This window comes from Henckelia pumila, chromosome 2 (assembly GCF_033568475.1).
Source record: "Henckelia pumila isolate YLH828 chromosome 2, ASM3356847v2, whole genome shotgun sequence".
In the NCBI taxonomy this organism is placed as follows: domain Eukaryota; kingdom Viridiplantae; phylum Streptophyta; class Magnoliopsida; order Lamiales; family Gesneriaceae; genus Henckelia; species Henckelia pumila.
In genome coordinates, this window is record NC_133121.1 from 46,149,511 (window position 1) to 46,171,964 (window position 22,454).

The window sequence follows — 22,454 nt, forward strand, 5'->3', positions numbered from 1 at the left end:
GGCGCTCAGCGCCGCCAGGGCAGCGCTCGGCGCTGCCCAGCGCAGCGCTGGGCGCTGCCCAGGGCGGCGCACGGCGCCGCCCATGGGCGACGCTCGGCACCGCCCAGGGCGGCGCACGGCGCCGCCCAGGGGCGGCACCAGGCGCCGCCAGGGCAGCAACTGTTGCTGCCCTAAAGGGGCAGCCGGGCTGCCCTGGCCCGCGCCCACGGGTGCGGGCCGGCCCGGGAGTGTCCCGGGCAGCCCGCGGGAAAAATTAAATTTTTATTTAAAATTAATTTTAATGTGTTAAAATTTTATTTTTGGTCCGGTCAAAAATTGTTTTTGATTGGTTCACGAGATTTCGGATCGAATTGTTCGAGTCCGTAAACTTTAAAATTGATTTTTGGATAAATTTGAATTTTTGGAAAATTTTAATATTTTATCCTTAAATTGAATTTTGAAATCAATTATTTTTGGTACAATTGATGATAAGATTTGATCTTATGAATATATTGAGTAAAATATGATTTTATCCATAAAATTGGATTTTGTAGATAAAATATGATTTTATTTGATAAAGAGATAAAATATGATTTTAAATGTAAAATGAGATTTTATATATAAAATATGATTTTATCCTGTTTAAATTTGAATTGCCACTGCATGTTATCCAATAAATTAATTTTGAATTAAATGTTATTGGATAAGGATGATCGATTGCCATGACCAATTTTGTAGGTGTATGTTAGGAATTTACATTTGTTTTTATTGTTGTTGGTTTTATTAATGGGCCTGGTTTATGGCCCAGTATGAATGTCATATGTAATGAAAGTGGGCTTGGTTTATGGCCCGTTCCCACCCCCTAAAATGTATCCCCTACTTGTCATTGCTATTTATTGTAAATACATTAGATTTAATGGAGATCAAGATTTGAAGATGGTGGGCCCAGCAGACAATAAAGACGAAGAAATGTAAATTGGAAGCTAATGTAATAGGATTGCATTGCATACTGCATATTACCTAGGATTGGACTAAGACTCGTGATTGGCAACCACGGGTCAATTAGAAATGGAATCGATCATCCTATATAATATATGATATTATGATTGTATGCATGTTTTAGACATAATTGCGTGAATCCGGCAAGCATGCAATAATTTGAAATTGATGAGACAAATTTTTATAATTAAAAATCCCTCATTTTAAATATGATTTAAAATTGATATCAAGATAAATAAAGGAAATTTAAATTTGTTTAAATATTCCTACCTTCCATCAATGGTCAATGTATGAGATGCTACCCGCGGATACGGTCCGGCTCATATTATTGGGGGGGCCCGTTCGTCGGAAAGCTGTACATTGGATCGACAAATGTTGTAAGTTGGGTGGAACTCCCATGGGATCGGCTCATATTATTGGGGATCCACATGACGACCGTCCATCACAACTTAATATTGATGGGTCATCTTGACATGTCACTTTAAACGGCGTCATATTATTGGGCCCTTATTGGACATGAGGTAAACACATGGGGGTTGCTTTGGAAGCAATTGGGCTCTACCTTTTGAGAATTATGGTTGGCTGATATTATTCGGGACCATAAGTTTGTCAATTGGACTCCATGTTCTCACTAAGGAAAAAGTTTCCCGTTTTCACTAGAGGGTAGTGAAATCGTTAAAATAGTGGGAGTGAGATTCATAAAATTAAATTCGCCTATTTTATGTCTTAGTAAATTTCTTAAACAATCATTGATATATTTCTGTTTTTCTTTTCAGTATTTCATACGATGAATTCGCGTAATCCTTTATTCTCGATCCTCGAACAAAACAAGTTGACTGGCGCAAACTATACGGAATGGTTCCGGAAGTTGAAGATTGTCTTGACTTCGGAGAAGATGCTCTACGTGTTAGAGAAATCACCTCCAAAGGAAGCACCAGCTGACGTAAGTCCGGAGGAATTGGCCAAACTTGATGCATGGTGGGACCATGACATCAAGACCAAATGCTATATGCAAGCCTCGATGTCTGATGAACTCCAGAGGCGATTTGAGGACACCGTGAATGCTGCTGACATTCACGCTCAACTCAAGGAACTTTTTGGGGCTCAATCGAGGGCTGAAAGGTTCGCCACTGTTAAGGAGCTAATGACGTGTCGCATGCGTGAAGGGACTTCGGTCCGTGATCATGGGGTACGAGTGATTTGGCTCATACAGAAGTTAGCGACCCTTGATTTGGTGTTGGAGCATGAACTCAACATGGATTTACTGCTTCTGTCTCTTCCTTCTTCGTTTGACGGATTTGTGGTAAATTTTAATATGAACAAGATAGAGGCCACCCTTGAAGAGATGGTCAATATGCTTGTGACATATGAATCCACACTAAAGAAGGATAAACCAGCTTTCTTGGTGGGCTCCTCATCTTCTGCTAAGAAGGGGCCAAGTACGAAGGGTAAGAAACGTTCTGCCCCACCCAAGAAAGTCGAGCCCGAGAAGAAGCACAAGACAAAGGCTTCAAAAATGGAAAAATCCAAGGATGTTTGCCATTACTGCAAGAAGCCGGGTCATTGGAAGCGCAACTGCAAGGAATATCTAGAGCAGTTGGGAACTGCAAAGGGTATGTTCTACATTGAAATAAACATTTCACTTAATACTACTTCTTGGGTATTGGATACCGGATGTGGATCTCACATTTGCAATGATTTGCAGGTGATGACAAGAAGTCGCAGGCTTAGAATGGGTGAGACCCAGCTGAGGCTCGGGAATGGTTCCAGAGTTGAAGCTACGACCATTGGAGATGTTTGTTTAACTTTGCAGAATGGTTTTAAGTTATTATTAAGAGATGTTTTATTTGTTCCGGATTTAATTAAAAACATTATTTCTGTTTCTATGCTAGATAGAGATGGTTATTCTTGCAATTTTGTGAATGGGATTTGCAATATTTACAAGAATGAATGTTTGATTGGAAATGGACAACTTGAAAACGATCTATACAACTTAAAACTAAAAGACGTTCCAATAAATTATATTGATAAACCGGCGACAACAAACAAAAGGAAAATCGATAGTCAAAACCCGGCAAACCTTTGGCACGCTAGACTAGGTCATATTTCCTCAAGGAGGATGAACAAGCTAGTGAGAGAGGGCATGTTTGATATGTCTGATATTAACTCTCTACCTACTTGTGAATCCTGCCTAAAAGGGAAAATGACTAAATCTCCTTTTAAGGGGAAACCTGAGCGTAGTCAAAATCTGTTGGATTTAATCCATACAGATGTTTGTGGTCCATTTAGAGTTGGGACTCAATATGGCCACACCTACTTCATTACCTTTACTGATGATTATTCAAGGTATGGGTATTTATATTTAATGAAATATAAGTCTGAAGCATTTGAAAAGTTCAAAGAATTCAAGGCTGAAGTAGAAAACAAGCTAGGTAAAAATATTAAAGCACTTCGATCGGATCGAGGTGGAGAATACTTGAGTACCGAGTTTTTGGACTATCTAAAAGAGAATGAGATTCTCTCTCAGTGGACTCCTCCTATGACACCACAACTTAATGGTGTATCGGAGCGTCGTAATCGAACTTTGTTGGACATGGTTCGATCCATGATGAGCTTCACTGAGCTTCCACCTTCGTTTTGGGGCTATGCGCTTGAAACGGCGGTATTGTTGTTGAACAACGTCCACACTAAAGCAGTGGACAAAACACCATACGAGTTATGGAATGGCAAAGCTCCTAAGTATTCGTACTTGAGGATTTGGGGATGTCCTGCTTACGTGAAGCGGACAGTGGGAGATAAGTTGGATAGTCGATCCAGCTTATGTTATTTTGTAGGGTATCCGAAGAATTCAATCGGATATTATTTCTATTATCCTGCTGAAACAAAGGTGTTTGTTTCTAGGAATGCCACCTTCTTGGAGAAGGAGTTCTTATTGGATAAGAAAGGCGAGATGATGGAACTCGAAGAAGTTCGAGAACAACCCGAAATACAAAATAACGATCCTACGCCTCAGGAACCATTACTGGACACGGCTGAACCTAGAAGATCCGAGAGGACTTTTAGACCTCCTGTTCGATATGGTCTTCTTCTTGAAGGGGATCAAGATGAACCCGACATTGGATGTGATCCAAGAAACTTCAAGGAAGCAATTTCTGATGCGGATTCAAATTTATGGCTTGAAGCTATGCAGTCTGAATTGGATTCAATGCATACAAACCAAGTTTGGTCTTTAGTAGATCCTCCTGATGGAATTGTTCCAATAGGGTGTAAATGGATCTACAAGAGAAAGCTTGGGCCTGATGGTAAGGTATTGACCTACAAGGCGCGATTGGTGGAGAAAGGTTACACTCAAAGACAAGGAGTTGACTATGATGAAACTTTTTCACCAGTTGCAATGTTCAAGTCCATAAGAATCCTTATTGCCTTAGCTGCATGGTATGACTATGAGATATGGCAAATGGATGTGAAGACTGCTTTTCTTAATGGAGACATTAAGGAAGAAATCTATATGAAGCAGCCAGAGGGGTTCACATCCATGGGAAGCGAGCATAAGGTATGCAAGCTTCAGAGATCAATTTATGGTCTAAAACAAGCATCAAGAAGTTGGAACCAGAAATTTGATGAAACAATAAAAGATTTTGGTTTCATCAAGAACCCGGAGGAACCGTGCGTGTACAAGAAAGTAGTTAAGGATGCTGTGACATTCTTAGTACTTTATGTTGATGACATCCTACTCATTGGGAATGATGTAGGGATGTTGCAGTCACCAAAGATATGGTTATCAGGTAGATTCTCGATGAAGGATTTGGGTGAGGCATCCTACATTCTTGGGATACAGATCTATAGAGATAGATCTAAGAGAATGATAGGACTCACTCAATCAACCTACATCGACACCATATTGAAACGGTTTTCAATGGATGGGTCCAAGAGAGGACATCTACCCATGTGTCATGGAGTTTCTTTATCCAAGTCTATGTGTCCCAAGACTGATGCAGAGATAGAGAATATGACACATGTACCATATGCGTCAGCTATAGGTAGTATCATGTATGGGATGATATCTACCAGACCGGATGTAGCATTTGCTCTGAGTGTCACGAGCAGATATCAGGCTAATCCTGGTCAAATGCATTAAAAAGCCGTGAAGGACATTCTTAAGTACTTGCGAAGGACTAAGAATATGTTCATGGTATATGGAGGACGAGATCTGAAATTGGAAGGCTATACCGACTCTAGCTTCCAAAGTGACGTGGATGACTCGAAGTCAACCTCTGGATTTGTGTTCATGCTCAATGGCGGTGCTGTCTCTTGGAAGAGTTCCAAGCAGGACACCACAGCGGATTCCACCACTGAGGCTGAATACATTGCAGCATCAGCTGCTGCTAAAGAGGCCGTTTGGATGAGGAAGTTCGTCCAAGAGTTGGGCGTCATTCCTGAATTTGTTGGTTCAGTCCCGGTGTACTGTGACAACACGGGTGCCGTTGCTCAAGCAAAGGAACCAAGGTCTCATCAAAGATCCAAACACGTACTGAGGAAATACCACATCATCCGGGAGATTGTGGAAAGAGGAGACATCACTGTCGAACGAGTGGCCTCTGCAGACAATATCGCTGATCCGCTTACTAAGCCCTTGCTAGGACCATTGTTTGACAAACATCGCGAAGCAATGGGTCTACGTAGTATGACTAGTTGGCTATAGGGCAAGTGGGAGATTGAAAGAGTGGGTGCCCAGTGAGCCAACTTGTGGCTATGGGCTTTGATGACTCTTTGTACAAACGATCTTTTGTTTAATATAATCTACACTTTTATTAATGGAAATGACTTTATCTTTCTTCATATTGTTATATTATGATATACTATTGTTGTTTTGATAAAGACCTTGAATATACTATAGTGTATGTAAGATGTGGTAGAACATGGGGATGTCTATCATGAAATACATCTTATAGTCACTGTATATTCTAAACTGTTCCTAGTCGATTGAGCCGTCCGATAATAAGGATAAGGATCGCTCGAGTTTGAGACTAGCATTTGCGATGCGGAGTACCACGTTTCATTGGTAGGGAACATGGAGATGTTCGAAGCATGCAAATGGATATTCATAGGATGAATAATCGAACTACCCTATCCGGACTTTCCAAGTGGTTATCACTTATCGAGTGGATAAAGTCCGCGGTTTTGGTTGTACACCATTAGTCTTACTACTTGAAACATCATGGAGACTCTATATGCTAGTACTGTGCTTTGACTCGTTTACCGACTCTATGGGGGTCATCAGGTGTCGGGATTGGGTACAGTTACAACACATATAGGAGTCGATGCATTGTTGTCAAGGATTCACCACATACTTGCGAGTGTGGATATCCTATGCGATCTGAGGAGATATTAGTGTGACGAATCTCTGGCCAGAGTACTTGATGTGATTTAAGAAATGGTTTCTTAGTAGCACATGCGATGTCACTAATTTGATCTTCAAGATGTATTGCATAGTTATCGAATCTTGAGCGACTCTCGATATACCAATGGTTGTTGATTCGATCGGGATATATGGATGAAGGGACCGTACTGTACGCTAACCAAAATCTACTGGTTCTTGTAGGCACTATCAGTGATACCTAGGGAATCATGGGGCGATGTTGCTAGGCGCTTTACCATGATTCGTTGGGCAAGTCGGAAATCGTTGTTCCGAGTCACAAGGAGTTGTGAGCCCACGGCTAGCTGTATCCCTGAACCATTGAGGGTCACACAGTGTAATGGAGTTTTAATCCCCGTTGAGATAGTTAAATTTAAAGAGTTAAATTTAATGAATAAAGAAGTTGGACTTCTTAAATAAGAGTAAGGGAGTAGGATTTCCTAAAATGACATGGGGATGTACATTTTTGGAAACCACTGAATTCGGATTCAGGAAAATTTATCTTGACTTTAAAATGTGCAGAAATGGTTTCTGTGCACATTGGTAAAATCGGTTTATCAATTGGAGTCACGATGAATTTTATATTAATTTCTGAACATGCGGGCTTTGCTTGTCGGGCCTCAACTTATGACTAGGCCCTAAGGTGTTAGTGGCCTGCATTATAAATAAGTTATTACAGTACAGAAATTACACACAACTGGTCATAATTTTGAGAGCAAAATTTCGAAACCCTAGCCTCCTCTCAAGAATATTTCGGCCGACCCCTCCCTCTCTCTGTCAGAGAAATTCCGGTCTGTGATTTTGAATTGCAGTCTGGAATAAGCGAATCAAATTCGTTATTCTCTTCGCAGAAAACTTCTGATAGATTTTCTAGTGCAATCTATCAGAGGGATTAAACCTCCATTCGTGGACCTGATTGAAGGAGTTCATTGGTTCCAGGGAGAGACAACAAGAGCAGAGAAATCTGTTGGAGTCCAATAATCTCGATTCGAGATTGAAGATAAAATTTAATAATTGTTATTTAAATTTTACACACACTTATAATTTAATCGTTGAACGGTTGATACCCACAATATGGAATTGTTCCATAATAAAATTTTTAAACTTCCGCTGCACCGGGTATCAATCGTGATTGATCTGAACGCCAGTTTTCCAACAGTGATTTCATTCCGAGCTCGATCCGGCCGTTGGAATTTATTTCTGAAGGCAGATTATCGATCACTGCAGCGAGAGCTCTGTTATACCATAGGTTTCTCTACGATCAGATACATTCTAGTTTTTGGATGTCGTTAGAATCGTTCGAGATTCGAGTATGTTGTTCTTGATAGAGTTTTGATCGTTTATTATCTGTCAGTTTTGAATTTGAGCGACGTTCGGAATTGTTATGATTTTTGGAAGCCATTTTTGAAAATATTAATTTTGAGATTTGTTGGGTTTGCCTTGTTTTGGTTGTATTGGCTTTGATATGAGTTGATATCAGTATTGAACTGCTGTCTGCGTTTCCGGTTTGTTCAGTTTATAGCCGTTATGCCGTCGGTTTGAGTTTTGGGGATTTCGAACTATTTTTGAGTTGTTGAACTTGGCTTGTAAGTCGATCATGGAAATTGATCTTTGATTTGTATCTGAACAGATTTGTTTGGAGTTTGTCAAGCCCGTGTTAGCAGCATTGTTCGTCAAGAGTTGGACGAAGAACGATAAAGAGATTACCTTGAACCATTGCCTTTGTTGTTGGATTGTTTAGTTGTTGATTAAACCTTTTGTTGTAGCTTATCCAGAGTTGGAACTACTGCATTGAAAGGTAAAAGCAGACAACGATAGCGGGATAGCATACTCGGGACAGTTGGTTCTCGAGTTTCCCTTAAAATCACATACTTGCATCTACACTCGTTCTAGCATGAGGAACTTGTGTTTTGTTGTTTTGATTGAGCGTTTGTTATATGGCTATGTTTTATGTTTCTGTTATGCATTCATCTTGAGCCAATCTTGTTTTCAGCAGGCAGAACCGCCGTTTTTGTTTAGACGTTTGGGAACTATGATTGAGTGGCCTAAGTCGTAGTCGTTTCACCTAGTGCTAGCATACTCATTATAGTTGCTCAAAGTCTAGAGGAGTGGGATACGTGGCACCACCTCGATTGGGTGAGTCGGTGAGTCGTTACGTAATCTCACCCTTGGGATCCCAAAAGCACAGCAGCAATCCCTCGTTATCAGATTTGATATCCCGGTTTAAAGACATGCATTTCATTACATCGTTATTGATTTCGTTGTTGTCTTGAAAGCATGTTTATTGTTGTATTACTTGATATGTTGTTTTTACTGGGATTATCATTCTCACCGGTTATCCGGCTGTTGCTTTGTTTTGTATGTGTACTTGGCAACAGGTGGGGCAGGACCAAGTCAGCGAAGGCCTGGTTAGCAACAAGAGGGAGAGCTAGTAGTGAGACTCGGTTTAGAAGTCGTGTCAGCATGTCTACCTAGTTGTTTTGGAACATGTTTAGATCTCGAATTTTGTTGTTTATGTTGTATCGATTATGCGAGTCTTATGTTGCATGTTATAGACTGGTTTGTAGTTGATCAACGTTAGCATTTCATGTAATAACTGGAGAAGTTATGTTTTTAATGCATGAATTTGAGTTTGATGTATGGAATAACTTATAGCTTGAGATGCCAAGCTTTTTCTGCTCTGTTCTGTTTCTGCTGCAGGGGGGGCGCCCGAGCTGCAGTTTTTAGCAGCCCGAGCGCACCCCAATTCGAGTAATCCAGCAGCGCTGGAGTTTAGGGCGCGCTCGAGCGGCAGTTTTTGCCCGCCCGAGCGCACCCCCCCTTTAAAAAAAAAAAATAATTTTCTTTCTTACTTTGGTCTTGGATCTTGTATGCTTGATTGTTGTTTAAGCCGAGATTAGTTGTTTAGAACCGAGGTCTCACAAACTCAAGATAGACTCACATATCAAAAAAGAATCATTGTTATACCAAAAAGGATTAAGCTACAACATGATGTCTTAAGGATTTACAACATCAACTCAAATCCTAAATACATCAACAACACAATCACTTAATAACCAACAAGTCTTGGTACAAGTAGCTATAACATGATCATGTTTTGAGACTCAACACAAACATTGACAGCTCAAACCATCTAAACTCGGATCATCACGCTATTCTCTCATCTCTTTCATCCCTTGTTCTTCAAGATCGCTTTTGCCCTGTTCCACTCCCGCCTATCGCCATGACACATACAACACAACAATAGCCGGATAACTCCGGTGAGAAATATATTTCCCAGTAAAAGCAACTAAACATGCATAGCAAAGAATATATCAAACTCATGATATAAACATAACTTCAATGCATGTTTTAAAACAAGGTTCTCTAACAATTCTCTCATTTCATCGGTTGGGATCCCGAGAAGAAGATATCATAACTAACCACCGACTCTTCCGATCGAGGTGGGGCTACTTATCTTGCTTCTCTAGACTTTGAAGCCATTATATATATAAATCAGACGCTAGGCTAAGTCAACCACCCAGGCCATACATATATAATCCCTCAAATCGTCTAATCAAACGTTTCCGTTCATTTCAAAATCAAAGAATAAGTCTTGCAAGATGAATGCAACATATATCATCACAATAGCATACATTAACATCAAGACTCATTCCACAATTTATAAAAGAGCATATAAAAGAAATTAAACAAATAAGTATGTGATTTAGGGAACTCGATACAAACCATCTCGAGTTATAATCCCATTCAAGTAGTAGTCAACTTTTACCTTTCAAATGTGATGTTTCAAGGCAACTTCAAGCTATCCAAATCTGAACAATACAATCACAAGACTTGTATAAAAATCTGCACTTAAACCCATTCAAACTCCATTGTAGAATAGCTTCAAACCTTGATCTTTCTTCTACCGATTCAAAGTTAAGATTATCGAGTTGACGTGCCCTGTTTATGAACTGAAATCATAGTATAAAAACCAAGGAAATATCAGCTCACACTCAGTTCAATAGCAGCTTAAGCATAAGATAGCAAAACAACTTCAAATCAAAAGTTCGACGGCATATCGATATTCTTCGGCAATCCCGAACTCAACTAAGTCAATTCTATCACCATATACATCATATATCAGTTGCATATCAACTCAAACCCATCATATCAGCAAGCATATAAGTCGAATAGTGGCTGAGAAATCATAAGAACATAATCGATAGCCATCCTTCAACCCGAACTCGATAGAACAAAGATTACAAGCTCAACAACATCAATTCATATCCACATCTGATCTCTGCTATTTTCTACTTTTCAAATCATGATGAACTAAAAGAAAACTTACATCAATTCTAAGGTCTTCTTGCAAGGATTCCAGAACATCTTTCGGAATCGAAATCGGATAACCGACGCAAAAGATATAGCAATTTGAAGATAAAGAAATGAGCTTGAGGTTTCTTGCTCTTCTCTCTCGGTTTTGCCTTCAAAGGTTTCTGATGAAATATAGAAGCATACACGTGAATACATATTTTCATAACAAATGTCCAACACCATTTCCAATATTTGCACTTTGGCCCCTCAAATCTTCAAAATTTGCAATTCAGTCCTCAACTTCTCATTTCATTCAATTTCAATCCTAAATAATTTATGAATATTAGAATTTAAATCAAAACTCCAAATATTCCCAAATTAAATATTCTCGGATTAAAATTAAATAATTTCGGGCGTTACAATTCTCCCCCACTAAGACACGATTTCGTCCTCGAAATCTCAAATACTATCAGCACATAAGATATATCAGATAATAGAAAACTAAAGGAGAACTCACATCATTGAAACATCTCTGGAAATCGCTTTCGCATATCTGATTCCGTCTCCCAAGTTGCTTCTTCAATACCATGACGACTCCACTGGACCTTCACAAGCGGAATAGTCTTCGTTCGAAGTTGCTTGTCCTTACGATCAAGAATCTGAATTGGCTTCTCAAAATAACTCAAGATTTCGTCGAGTTCAGCCTCATCAGGTTGAAGCACATGATATTCATCAGCAAGGTATTTTCGAAGCATCGATACATGAAAGACATCATGTATTCCTGATAAGGATGGAGGCAAAGCTAATCGATAGGCAAGATTGCCTATTCTCTCCAGAATCTCATACGGACCGATATATCATGGAGACAACTTCCCTCACTTGCCAAATCGTACAGTACCTCTGAATGGAGAAATCTTCAGAAACACCCTATCCCCCTGTTCAAAAGACAAAGGTCGACGTCGGATATTGGCATACTTCGTTTGTCTATCCTGTGCTGTCTTCATTCTCTTCTGAATAAGCTTCACTTGTTCAGTCATATCTCGAATCATATCAGGTCCAATATTAGGTACCTCTGAAATATCATCCCAAAAAAGAGGTGATCGACATTTCCTTCCATTTAAAGCTTCAAACAGAGCCATTTCAATACTCGATTGATAGCTGTTGTTGTATGAGAATTCACAAAGAGGTAATGACTCTTGCCAACTAGTGCCAAAATCAAGCACTACAGCTCTCAACATATCCTCCAATGTCTGAATGGTACGCTCAAACTGTCCGTCTGTCTGTGGATGATAGGTTGTGCTCAAGTGTAACTGAGTACCAAAAGCACTCTATAAACTGTGCCAGAAGTGAGATGTAAATCAAGGATCACGATCTGATACAATAGACTTCGGTACTCCATGCAATCTGACAACGTCTCGGACATAAAGCTCTGCCATCTGATCGTGCCTATATGTCATACGATAAGGTATAAAACACGCTGATTTCGTCAATCTATCAATAATCACCCAGATAGCATCACAACCTCTAGAAGATCGAGGTAACTTCGTCATGAAGTCCATGGAAATATGATCCCATTTCCATTATGGCACTGATAAACTGTGTAACAAACCAGGTGGTTTCTTCCTTTCAGCCTTCACCTGTTGGCAATTAAGACATCGAGACACAAAATCAGTGATATCGGACTTCATTGGTTTCCACCAATATCGAGTCTTCAAATCGTTGTACATCTTCCTGCCTCCAGGATGAATACTATAACGACTACAATGCGCCTCTTTCAGTAGTTGTTGTCGCACATCAGAAATATCAGGCACTACAAGGCGATTGTTTACATACAAAAGATCATCTCGAACCTGGTATTAAGATACATGCCCTAATCGAACTGTCTCAATCAAATTCTGCACATTCTGATCAAGTTTTTGAGCTTCTTTAATTCTCAAAAGTAACTCTGGTTCAACTTGAATTTGATAAAGTCGCAGAGGCTGATAATTCATATCAAATACTAATCCAGAACAACAACAGTCTTCAATCAAATGGGATATACCAATCGTCGATAGGGATAAAGAACATACCTTTCGACTCAATGCATCAGCTGCTGCATTCGATTTTCCCGGATAGTATTTCATCTCACAATCAAAATATTCAAGCAAATCAAGCCATCTACGCTGTCTCATATTCAATTATGACTGTGAAAACAAATATTTTAGACTCTTGTGATCAGAATAAATCTCAAACTGTTCCCCGTATAAATAATGTCGCCAAATCTTCAAAGCAAATACGATGGCGGCCAATTCAAGAACATGAATCGGGTATCTAGTCTCATGAGGCTTCAACTGCCTCGAAGCATAAGCAATCACATGCCTTTGCTGCATCAATACACATCCCAAACCTCGATGAGATGCATCACAATAAACAGTGAAACCACCAATGCCTGAAGGAATCGTCAAGACTGGTGCACTGGTCAGTCGCTTCTTCAACTCAATAAAATGGATTCACAAGCTTAAGACCAGATAAAAGGAGCATTCTTCTGATTTAACTGAGTAATCGGCTTTGCAATACAAGAAAAATCTTTGATGAATCGACGATAATACCCAGCCAAACCCATGAAACTACGAATTTCAGGAACAAATGTAGGTCTAGACCAATTGATCACTGCCTCGACGTTACTTGGATCAACAGATATACCATCTCCGGATATGATATGTCCAAGAAAAACAACCTGTTTCAGCCAAAACTCACATTTCGACAGTTTAGCATACAGTTTCTCAGATCTCAGAGTCTTCAACACAGTTCTCAAATGCTCTGAATGATCAATCAGATTCTTCGAATATATCAGAATATCATCAATAAAAATTATCACAAAATCGTCGAGATATTTTTGAAACACACGATTCATCAAAGCCATAAACACAGCTGGAGCATTTGTCAGACCAAACGGTATAACTATAAACTCATAATGGCCATACCTGGTTCTGAACGCAGTTTTCGGAATATCAGAATCCCTAACTCTCAGCTGATGGTATCCAGATCTCAGATCGATCTTGGAATACACAGAAGAACCCTGCAACTGGTCAAATAAATCATCAATACGAGGCAAAGGGTATTTGTTCTTTACCGTTGCCTTATTTAGTTGCCGGTAGTCGATGCACAATCTTATTGAACTGTCTTTCTTCCTGACAAACAATACTGGAGCACCCCAAGGAGAAACACTGGGTCGAATGTATCCCTTGGCCAGTAAATCTTCCAAATGATCTTTCAACTCTTTCAATTCCACTGGTGCCATTCGATAAGGTGCTTTAGAAATCGATGCAGTACCTGGCATCAGTTCTATGTTTAAATCAATCTCACGATACGAAGGTAGTCCTGGAATCTCATCAGGGAAAACATCCGCAAATTCACTAACCACAGGCAAATCAGCCAGGTTCGGGCTAGTTTTCAAAATATCAACTGCATATACAATAAATCCCTCCGCTCCTTTCTGCAAAAGTCGGGTCATAGATAAAACAAAAATCAGAGGAATCTTAGCACGAGAACCCTAACCATAGAATTTCCATTCTCCAGCCATCTCAGGTCTGAATCTCACTATCTTCTGGAAACAATCTACGGTAGCTCTGTACTTTTTTAGCATATCAATCCCGATAATGCAGTCAAAATCAGACAAACCAAGCACAAAACAATCTATCTCTATCTCATTACCGTCATACTGTAACAAACAATTCTTAACTGTCTGAATAGATATAAGACCTCTCCCCAAAGGAGAAGAAACAGATACTACAACAGGTAATGTTTCAACAGGCAAAGAATGTAATGAAGCAAATCGTGCAGAGATAAACGTATGGGATGCACCTGTATCTATCAAAACATATGCAGGATAACCATAAAGAGAACAGTTACCTGCAATCACGTCATCTGGTGCTCCCTGTGCCTGTTCCTCTGTCAATGCAAAGACATGAGCCTGTTGTATCTGTGGCTGACTGCCTGTCTGACTTCCTCCTGGCCTTGACTGTTGCTGTGGATGTGATGGTTGGAAGGAATGAACAGAAGAGGCTTGCCTCGCAGGTTGAGCCACTGATCGTGATGAATCTGTACCTAGTGACTGTCCAAAACCTCTCTGAGGACACACCCTCGCAAAATGGCCAGTCTGATGGCATATATGGCACCTCCCAGATACACCTCGGCACTGATCGGTTGGATGACCTCCACCGCAATTGTTACAAAACACTCCTGACTTCTGTTTCGTGCCACTGGAACTCGAAGAACTGCTCCCTGACTTTTTAAACTGTTTTCCTCGAGCTTGAAAATATCCTTTTTTGCCACTGCTACTACCACCACTTTCAAATCGAGGAGTTGTTGCGAGATTGGAGCTGAGGGTTGTGACTGTCTCGGAGGCTGAGCGATATACAAAGCTCCTCGCTATTGTATCAAACCAGCTTCCGCTCCTTTGGCACTATTCAAAGCCTCAGCAAAATTATTCGGTCGCCTTGTGTTCACCAAAGTAAAGACCTCCGGAGTCAGTCCATTAATGAACTGATCAGCCATTGCCTCATCACTATCAGCAACATGTGGAGCAAAACGTAGCAATGTAGTGAATTTTGCAACATAATCTTCAATATTTAAGTTGCCTTGCTTCAGGTTCGCAAATTCTGCACCTTTATCTTTGCGGTAAGACACTGGAAAGAAGCGTTGGTAAAACTCAGTTTTGAAGACATTCCAAGTCAGTACAGTTCCTCTACGCTCCAAAGATTTCTTGGTCGTGGACCACCAGCTCTTCGCAACCTCATGCAATTGATGTCCAATTAATCTGACTCTCCGCCCATCACCATAAGCAAGCGAATCAAACAACATCTCCATGTCATCGAGCCATCCTTCACATACAACTGCATTTTCAGTACCGTTCAGAGTAGGCGGATGGTATGATTGAAATATTTTCAATAATGTTTCCATCGGAGTGGCAGTCATATCTGTCATATCTCGAGAGGTACTTCCCTGTTCATTGCTCGGGACTGCAGCTTGAGGTACTATCGGTGCTACCACTATTTGTTCCGGCAGAAGAGTAGGAACCTGAGGTCTAAAAGGAGGTCGTCCTGGTCTTCGAGACATATCTGATTATCAAAAGGGTTAGGATACCACAATCATCAAATCTATCTCAGTCCTCCTCTGATCATCTTACCTCTGATCAAGACTCGGTTCTGATTCAATCTAAAATAAATAATCGAAGTACTCAACCACGACATGCTTCCAATCAATTCCGATAATCAGGTAGCATATCATAATTTATCAGAACACATGCCTCTAATCATTCCAGATATTCCAGTAAGCATGCGTCTTTAATCATCATAAATCATACTTTCAAATAAAATAAATACAACATCATGTAATAAAATACTTGAAAGTAAATCATGCTAGCATTTACCACATGTAATTCAATCATGTAATTAAATCATAGCATAATAAAATAAATATGCAAGGAAGATGACTCGATCTACCCCACTCGCTATCTAATTCAGTCCAGAATTTTCTCGCTCTGATACCACCTGTTGTGACGACCCGAGTTCTAATCTCTCATTAATCAAATCATCGTAAATAATAGTCAAAGAATCAAAGACTAAATAAAATAAAAAAAATTATTTTTTTTTAGAATTAGAGCACCTTGCTCGATCGGGGAAAAACACCCGATCGAGCGAGCCATAAAGCCCAACTCTCGGGTTCAACAAGTTTTGGCCTCGCTCGATCGGTCAATCTTCACCGATCGAGCGAGCCCAATGTGCTCAAGTTTCTGCCTTAAAAATGAAGGCCTCGCTCGATCGGCAGGAATCACCCGATCGAGCGGGCACCTGTCCAGTAGAAACAAAACACAGATCAATTTGCCGTCAACTCAAGTCCTTCCATTCATTTCTCATCTAACGTCAACTCATACATAGCCTATACAAAATCATAAGCTAACATGCATTATAACATGATATAAGTTGATAGAAATGGATCATGTTAAAGCCTTAAAATCAACTCAAGATAGGCTCACATATCAAACAAGAATCATTGTTATACCAAAAAGGATTAAGCTACAACATGTTGTCTTAAGGATTTACAACATCAACTCAAATCCTAAATACATCAACAACACAATCACTTAATAACCAACAAGTCTTGGTACAATTAGCTATAACATGATCATGTTTTGAGACTCAACACAAACATTGACAGCTCAAACCATCTAAACTCGGATCATCACGCTATTCTCTCATCTCTTTCATCCCTTGTTCTTCAAGATCGCTTTTGCCCTGTTCCACTCCCGCCTATCGCCATGACACATACAACACAACAATAGCCAGATAACTCCGGTGAGAAATATATTTCCCAGTAAAAGCAACTAAACATGCATAGCAAAGCATGTATCAATATCATGATATAAACATAACTTCAATGCATGTTTTAAAACAAGGTTCTCTAACAATTCTCTCATTTCATCGGTTGGGATCCCGAGAAAAAGATATCATAACTAACCACCGACTCTCCCGATCGAGGTGGGGCTACTTATCTTGCTTCTCTAGACTTTGAAGCCATTATATATATAAATCAGACGCTAGACTAAGTCAACCACCCAGGCCATACATATATAATCCCTCAAATCGTCTAATCGAACGTTTCCATTCATTTCAAAATCAAAGAATAAGTCTTGCAAGATGAATGCAACATATATCATCACAATAGCATACATTAACATCAAGACTCATTCCACAATTTATATAAGAGCATATAAAAGCAATTAAACAAATAAGTATGTGATTTAGGAAACTCGATACAAACCATCTCGAGTTATAATCCCATTCAAGTAGTAGTCAACTTTTACCTTTCAAATGTGATGTTTCAAGGCAACTTCAAGCTATCCAAATCTGAAAAATACAATCACAAGACTTGTATAAAAATCTGCACTTAAACCCATTCAAACTCCATTGTAGAATATCTTCAAACCTTGATCTTTCTTCTACCGATTCAAAGTCAAGATTATCGAGTTGACGTGCCCTGTTTATGCACTGAAATCATAGTATAAAAACCAAGGAAATATCAGATCACACTCAGTTCAATAGCAGCTCAAGCATAAGATAGCAAAACAACTTCAAATAAAAAGTTCGACGGCATATCGATATTATTCGGCAATCCCGAACTCAACTAAGTCAATTCTATCACCATATACATCATATATCAGCTGCATATCAACTCAAACCCATCATAGCAGCAAGCATATAAGTTGAATAGTGGCTGAGAAATCATAAGAACATAATCGATAGCCATCCTTCAACCCGAACTCGATAGAACAAAGATTACAAGCTCAACAACATCAATTCATATCCACATCTGATCTCAGCCATTTTCGACTTTTCAAATCATGATGAACTAAAAGAAAACTTACATCAATTCGAAGGTCTTCTTTCAAGGATTCCAGAACATCTTTCGGAATCGAAATCGGATAACCGACGCAAAAGATATAGCAATTTGAAGATGAATAAATGAGCTTGAGGTTTCTTGCTCTTCTCTCTCGGTTTTGCCTTCAAAAGTTTCTGATGAAATATAGAAGCATACACATGAATACATATTTTCATAACAAGTGTCCAACACCATTTCCAATATTTGCACTTTGGCCCCTCAAATCTTTAAAATTTTCCATTCAGTCCTCAACTTCTCATTTCATTCAATTTAAATCCTAAATAATTTAAGAATATTAGAATTTAAATCAAAACTCCAAATATTCCCAAATTAAATATTCTCGGATTAAAATTAAATAATTCCGGGTGTTACACAACATATCCTCAAGTGTATGAATAGTTTGTTCTGATTGTCCGTTAGTTTGAGGATGATAAGCAGTACTCATATGCAAACGAGTACCAAGAGCTAGCTGCAGACTGTGCCAAAGTGAGATGTGAATCAAGGATCTCGATCAGATACAATAGACTTAGGCACACCGTGAAATCTTACTACTTCCCTGACGTATATTTTTGTCATCTGATCATGTCGATATGTCATCTTGTGTGGAATGAAACAAGCAAATTTCGTCAACCTATCAATAATCACCCAAATAGCATCGCAACCTCTGGATGAACGCGGTAATCTCGTCACGAAATCCATGGAAATGTGTTCCATTTCCATTCAGGAATAGAAAAGCTGTGCATCAAACCACCCGGTTTCTTTCTTTCTGCTTTCACGTGCTGGCAATTCAGACAACGAGATACATATTCGTTGACATCAAACTTCATCTGTCCACCAATACTGATTCTTCAAGTCATTGTACATTTTTCTACCACCAGGATGAATACTGAATCTACTGTTGTGGGCTTCTTTCAATATCTCCTATCTCAAATCATGAACATCTGGAACAACAATTCTATTATTGACAAATAACACATCATCAGTACTAACCTGATATTTTGATCGATGCCCTGATCTGACCATCTCAATCGACTTCCGAACATTATGAACTTCCTTCTGTGATTCTTTTATTCGAATCAATAACTTAAGCTCAGCTCGAATAGCACAAACCCGGATAGGTGATAAGTGCATTTTGTCACTTAATTTGTGTTGATATTATTGGATAATTGCTTGGTTTCGAGCGGAATTATGTGGAAATTGTTGTTGTTGTTGTTGGATGTCAGGAAATACAGGAAATATTGAATTTATGATGGATGAAATCAAAGGAGTCAAGAAAAGAGAGAAGCAAGCGAAGATGGTTCGTATTTTGAAGATTAGATGAAGATGGGATAGCAAGCTATACGCGCCCACGCGTCAACTGATGAGAAGTGTTGGAAATTTTACAGAAAGCCATGCTCGCCCGCTTGTTGATCAGGTGCGCCCGCGTGTGATTGAGTTATTTGAATTATCGGGACAGAATGTTATGCGTGCCCATGCGTAAGAGAGGCGCGCCCGCGCGTCGCTGTCTGTGTGACGAGGGTTGTGTATAATTTTGGAAACTTTTGGATATCTTTGGAAGTTATTTTGGACAAATTTTAGGGGCATATTTAAGGGATTTTTCAGACCTAATGAAGATCTATCTAGCCGCCAATAAACAATATTCTTGAGAGCACTTTTGTGAGATTTTTGGGATCAAGACTTGAAGATTGCTTGGAACAAAGACGAAGACTTTTCGATCGGACACGGAAGAAAGACTACGGCTTTGTTATTTCTTCTTATTTATTTTCCTTTGATTGTTGAATTATGTTTGAGACATTGAACATGATTTGTTTTTTTATGAATTTGAGTATGAACTAAATTTTTTAAGTCTAGAGGTTGATGTAGCCTGGTCAAGACATGTTTATGAATTATTGATTTTAATTATTTGAGTTCTTTTAAATTAATTGTGATTCCAGTTTTGATAGTCTTTTCAATTTACTGGCCATAAATTAATTTGTCATATTTATTTAGAATCCGACACTCGGGAGAGTGGATTTTGAATAGGATCAATAGAATTCACACTATTAATTGTTAACATGACTCGGGAGAGCTTATAACTTTAATAGAGCCTAGAAAAAACATTGTTTTACACATATCATTACAAGTAGATTTTTAATAGGGATATTGGAATCGATCTGTAATTGATACATTCTATTTGATACTCGGGAGAGGGAAATAGTATAATTTATGTGTTCTTTGTTATTAATTGAAATGAACTCATGAAAATAGATTAATTAGGAATGAATAATGTCGAGACCAGGTGAAATCAAAACCTCTAGACTATTTCTCTCTGATTGATAATCTCTTAAGGATTGTGTGTGCGCGCTTTTTACAAACTTTACTATTTATTTAATTTTTCAGCAAATTTCCAAAGTTTGATTTTCTAGATAAAATTAAGACTATTTTAATTACAAGTATTTAATATTTTCAAATTACTCCTTGTGGGATCGATACTCTCTCTTTCACTATATTAAAACTTGACACTCGTACGCTTGCGAGTATTTTTCACAACAAGTTTTTGGCGCCGTTGCCGGGGAGTAATTTTTGATTTTGTTTAGTCTTGTTACCAATTAGTCTATGTTTTAATTTAGAGTTTTTTATATTTATTTTATTTTAAGTCATTAATTAATTTCTTCTTATTTTTAATTGCAGTCTATGCGATGATCTCAAAGTGCGAATTCTCTATTATTTGATCCGAAGATCGAGCGCATTGCACGTGCTTTAAGAAGATTTAGAAGAGAAGAATTAAGAAACATGGCTGAAGAAGAAGCACAACAAGCTCCTCTGGTGCCAATCAGAGATCACTTCAGGCCGACGATCCAGGCTCGCTATTCTGGAATCTCTCGAGGGACCATTAATGCCAACAACTTTGAGTTGAAGCCGACATTAATCAACATGGTTCAGCAGAACCAATTCAATGGAGGCGCAACATCTGATCCTCACTTACACTTGCGCACCTTTTTAGAGATTACTGATACGGTAAAAATAAATGGTGTTTATGAGGATATAATACGTTTACGCTTGTTTCCTTTTTCTCTCAAGGACAAGGCACGGAGCTGGTTGCAATAATTGCCGCTAGGAAGCATAACAACTTGGGAGGGCATGGTTGTGAAATTTTTAGAGAAGTTCTTTCCTCCATCCAAGGCAACCCGGCTGAAGATTGAGATCAGTACCTTTCAACAGCATAATTCAGAACAGCTATATGAGGCATGGGAAAGGTACAAAGATTTGTTGCGGCATTGTCCTAATCATAATTTTGCAGATTGGGAAGAAATAGAATTTTTCTACAATGGGTTGAATGCGCCCACAAGGATGTCTGTGGATTCTGCTGCTGGGGGTACCATATTTGCCAAAAATTCCATTCAGGCTTATGAGATGCTGGAACAGATGACAATCAATAGTTATCAATGACCATCTAAACGTATGGGAGTCAAGAAGGGAGCGTACAGTGTGGATCCTCTCACATCCATCACTCCACAGCTGTCTGCGTTGAGTACACAAGTTGCTTCTCTGAATAAGGTGAATATTGCAGAACCTGTAGGTGTGTCGGTTGCCATAGAAGAATCTCATCCACATGAGGAAGCTCAATATATCAATCCCAGAGGCTATGGAAATTATCGAGGTAACCCTCCACCCAATACTTATCATCCTAGTTTACGTAACCACAAAAACTTTTCCTATGCCAACTACAAAAATGTATTGAAACCCCCTTCGGGATTCAATACAAATCAAGGGGAAGTTAAAGCGTCGTTGGAGGATGTTGTGTCTACATTTGTTACTGAATCTAACAAGCGGATGTCGAGGACTGAAACTCGAATGGACAGCATGTAGACACATATGTGCAGTTTGGGGGCTATGATGAAATCTATGGAAACACAGATTGGGCAACTTGCGAATGCTTTAAAGGATCAAAATCGAGGACAGTTTCCCAGCAATACTGAAGTGAATCCAAAAGAGCAGTGCAAAGCAGTAGAGTTAAGAAGTGGGAAGAAGTTAGAAGCTGAAGATCAGAGAAAAACCAAGGAAGTTGAAGAACCAGTGGTTGAAGAAATCGTGGTTGAAGAACCCAAGAAAGAATCTGAAGCAAAACCGATGTATAAGCCACAACTTCCTTATCCTTAGCAATTCAAGAAGAAGGCACTTGATGAACAGTTCTCCAAGTTCCTAGACATCTTCAAGAAGATATACATTAATATTCCGTTTGCAGATGCCTTGGAACAAATGCCCATCTATGCCAAGTTCATCTAAGATGTAATGTCTAAGAAGAGGAGATTGCAAGACAATGAAGTGTTGAATCTGACAGAAGAGTGCAGCGCAATCCTGCAGA

The 22,454-nt window shown here is 39.3% G+C and overlaps 1 non-coding gene across 1 annotated transcript; it reads right to left on the bottom strand.

The window, feature by feature from the left end:
- Positions 1–21,277: 21,277 nt before the first annotated feature.
- On the bottom strand, positions 21,278–21,384 carry LOC140885969 (small nucleolar RNA R71). The gene has a single exon (XR_012151379.1). It is a non-coding gene; the product is annotated as a small nucleolar RNA R71 (small nucleolar RNA).
- Positions 21,385–22,454: the final 1,070 nt, after the last annotated feature.